Here is a 3,994-nt window from a genome sequence, read left to right as displayed (position 1 = left end):
ATTTTCTGCTATTTCCATAAGATTCTTGTGCATAAGCTATTCGACTGGATCTTTTTCTGAATAATAACTTTATGATAGTCAACTGGAGTATTTAATATGCAACTAAATTAATAAATCTGGGACAACAAAGAAGGTAAATATTGTGAGTGCTATAGCACACGTTTTGGTGTGATCATACAATCAAATCAAATGTATGAATGGCCACACGTGCAAACTACTACAATAATTAGAATTCGATTTGACACACACTAATTGCCACCAGTCGACCACAGCTTCGAGCACTAACATCTAAGAAAAAGACACGGTGTAAGTAAGAATGGCATACCATATGCCTGGTTTTGGTACTACATGGCGACCAATATTAGTTTACTGGCTTCAAAAAACTTGCATGGTTGACCCCATCTATGAAAAATGACCAGGAACCAACACATACACATGTCATCAGAAAATAAAACATACTCGTACATTATGACGTTTACTGTATCAAACCGTTTATATTATTCATGAAAGTGAATTTGTAAATTATAAGAATGTTTATTGTAAATCCAGTGCATCTTTAGGCCCATATGAGTAGGAGAAGAGTACTTTGTAAAGTAGGTGAAATCAAATAAGCTACACTCTTAAACTTGTTAATCTCGGGCAAATGCTAGTGGGAGCTGTAGTAATACATGAATCTGAATCTGCATGAAAGATATGATTATAGATCACACGGAAATGTTAAAATGAAGGAACATCCTTGTAACTCTAGCACATGGAGAGAAAGTTCATGTTAGGACAAAATCTCCTCGGTATGATACATCTCATGATAAAGATCTAAATGAGCATCTAACCTCTCGTATTTGCAATCCTATAGTACACCAAAAGCATGAATGAAAAATATTGATTTTGATGCAAAAATAACAATTTTTAAAAATAAATCAGTGGATGGTGGTCTTACAAAACAGACGTGAGGCATTCCAATGCACATTTTTTTCTAATTAGTTAATTCGCCTGGAACCAAACCACTGAACAAAAAATATAACACTTCATATATATCAAAAACTTGCTTTGGCACCCTATCAAGGTTTATTATCCCCATTATCATAGTTTATCATTCCCGACATCTAGCCATTGCATACTGTCAGTATGACTATAGTTTCCATGTGGTATTTTAGTTCGTCAGAGCCAGCACTTTAATTCATGTATGACCTAAGAACCTAACTGTAGCAGAGTAATAAAACACCATATGGTCCACAAGCAAACATGACTATTAGGCTAATAAAGGTCGGCAAAAAAGAAATACTAAAATACCAATCAACTGCACCTTAATTCTGGATAGTGGCGGCGCGGCCGCCGGCAACCTTGAGGCAGGCCGAAGAAGATCATAGTCGTTGTGCTCCTTGCAATTGAGAAATAAGCAATTGGAAAATAAATCACCAGAAATTTTCAAAGGAAACTTGGTGAGAGTCATATAATCTACCGAAGCAATAAAAATGATTCAAACTTTATTTGGCTGGTAAGGAAAGACAACATACAAAATAAAGTATCATCTTGCATACATAGTAGAAAGTGGGGAAAATAAACATACAAAGTGGTACAGTTGAAAGGAAATTTAGAGCAAGCACAAAACATCAAAGTGTGTGTTTTGTTACTGAATTTACTTTACCATGATACAAAATCGCAAGATCTACTTATCGGTATACTTCTTCAAATTATGTAGATTAGGAGATTAATATCACCATATTGCTAGCTAAGGCGATGGTTATGTCGTCAGTAATTCAGTCTTAATTATCTAACTGTGTACATGTAAGTAGTGAAGGAGCTCCTACCATTTAATCGGTGTTGCAAAAAATAAAAGGAAGTAATAGTCATAACACCAAAGCATGTGTAGGAAGAAATTTTGTAATGATTAAATGTTTTCCTTGTGGCTAAAAATCTTGGCGAGTAACATTTTATCTGAAAATTTTGAGCCCAAAACAACCCTCTATCTGAAGTCTCTTTCCTTCAGATTCAACAATAAACAAAGAAAACGTAACAATAGTGGTACCCTAGAAGCATGTGCGCTTGGTCATCTCAAATAAGAATAAATCATAAAAATACTATCATTTTCCTAACTGAACATTATTATGTTGCCACATAAAGCTACTTGAGTGATTTCTATCTAAATAGACCACACATGTTAACATGCAAGTGAACCAACATATGTTCATCATGTACCACCTAATTAAGGACATGCATGGCGAGTACTTCTATGGTTCTTCCTCATTATCATTTACTATCTTAGTGATTTACTACTAAGTTTTCAGTAGCAATATCTTGGTGATGTACAATATTGAGTTGCGAATAGATCAAGAACTATAGTTCCAATAGCATGAGGTAATCCTGAAAAAAGGAATTGACAAACATAGTTTACTTGCATGAACCGTGTGTATGCTTCTGACATAAATGAGGTTCGAGTTATGTCCTCAGTTCTTCATGTATCAGTTAATAACAGCAATTAACAACTTTATCAAAGGAAAGGGGTGAGTTAGCAGATCTGGAAAACTACATCCATAAATGGTTCTTATTTGTAATCCTTAAACTATTTATTCTGCGAGAGAAATCAATCATAGCTTTCATACACACTTGTAATTCAGGAATCCAAGTGTTCCGCAAATGGCAAGATATGATAGGAAGACATACATTTTTTTAAAACAAACTACATGAAATTAGCTACAAACATATCACAATCTTGGTGCTATTGTTTTGTAAGACAGCCGACTAATAACAAAGTGGTCCCAACTGCCAAGTGACTTACCGCAGAAATAATATTTTACAGATGAAAGCTTGTCTGCTATACACAAAGAACGTGACTTTTCTCGGATCAGATGAAGTGAATCTACTAATTTTCACTTGTCAGTTATCAGCTTAGTAGTATGGGTCAGCATGCACTTACCGAAATCAGATCAAAAGTAATACTTGCCCGATCTTCCATGTGAGCGGCCGTTTTGTCCAGGAGTTTAGGCTGCCTCTATTTCTGTCCCTCCTCTTTAGTACAGTCGAGTATCTGAAAGAGGGATTCTAGATGACATGTATCTTGAGATCAGAAACAGCTAAAGATTGGAAATTAAAACTGTGAATTCCAGCAATTCATCAGCCTGACCCTGTACCTATAAGAGCAATTATTTGTTATCCTCTCCATATGTGTACACCACAGCCCTCACCTCCACTTCCACAGCATCAATTTAGTTGACTGGACTGCAAAAAGATGATTCGGAGTGCAGCCTGGTCAGAACTTTATGCCGAAGAGATTCATTGGTTGGAAGAAGGGGATCACAGAGAGGATGAATAGGATTGCAACCTTCTCTTATGTAGGAAACTGCAACATCACGTACCTGGATAGAAATCGGCGAGTGGAAGCGTCGAGGCGGAAGTGCCCGGTGGAGGACTACAAAAGGATGATTCCGACTGCAGCCTGATCAGAACTTTATGCCGAAGAGATTCATTGGTTGGAAGCAGGGGATCACAGAGAGGATGAATAGGATCGCAACCTTCTCTAATTATTAGGAAACTGCCGCCTCACATACCTGGATAGAAATCGGCGAGTGGAAGCGTCGAAGCGGAAGTGTCCGGTGGAGGCAGGAGGACGTGGTAGAGGGGCGTGACATGGATGAGGAAGACACCGTGAGGATGCATCGGACGAGCTGGTAGAGCCTTGTGCGTCTAGGGCAAGATTTAATGGTGGCTCTAAGGACACTGCGAGATGCGGACGAGACTTGCCTGCTCCCTTCCCATGCTCCCATCCGTGCTCCCGCATACGTGGCTTGATTTGATTGGAAGAAAATAAGGCCCGGCCCACCCCCTGAAAATCAGGGGGGGAGATGATTAGATTAGAAAAGAAAAAGGGAAAAGAACAGCCGTAGGATGAAGTGGGAGCACGGATGGGAGCATGGAGAGGGAGCAGGCAAGCCGGATCCGCGAGATGCAACCGTAAGAGGTAGAGAAAATAGGAAGTTTTTTTAAATGACTTTTTCGG

The 3,994-nt window shown here is 38.5% G+C and overlaps 1 long non-coding RNA gene across 2 annotated transcripts; it reads right to left on the bottom strand.

The window, feature by feature from the left end:
* Positions 1–400: 400 nt before the first annotated feature.
* Positions 401–3,691, bottom strand: LOC123125624 (uncharacterized). Of its 2 annotated transcripts, none has more exons than XR_006461453.1 (3): positions 3,354–3,691; positions 3,129–3,216; positions 401–3,039 (listed from the first exon to the last, which is right to left on the bottom strand). It is a non-coding gene; the product is annotated as an uncharacterized lncRNA (long non-coding RNA). The 2 variants fall into 2 exon arrangements; XR_006461452.1 differs by having other exon boundaries at positions 401–3,025.
* Positions 3,692–3,994: the final 303 nt, after the last annotated feature.

The sequence above is a fragment of the Triticum aestivum genome, chromosome 5D, assembly GCF_018294505.1.
Source record: "Triticum aestivum cultivar Chinese Spring chromosome 5D, IWGSC CS RefSeq v2.1, whole genome shotgun sequence".
In the NCBI taxonomy this organism is placed as follows: domain Eukaryota; kingdom Viridiplantae; phylum Streptophyta; class Magnoliopsida; order Poales; family Poaceae; genus Triticum; species Triticum aestivum.
This window is presented reverse-complemented; position numbering and strand designations above follow the sequence as displayed.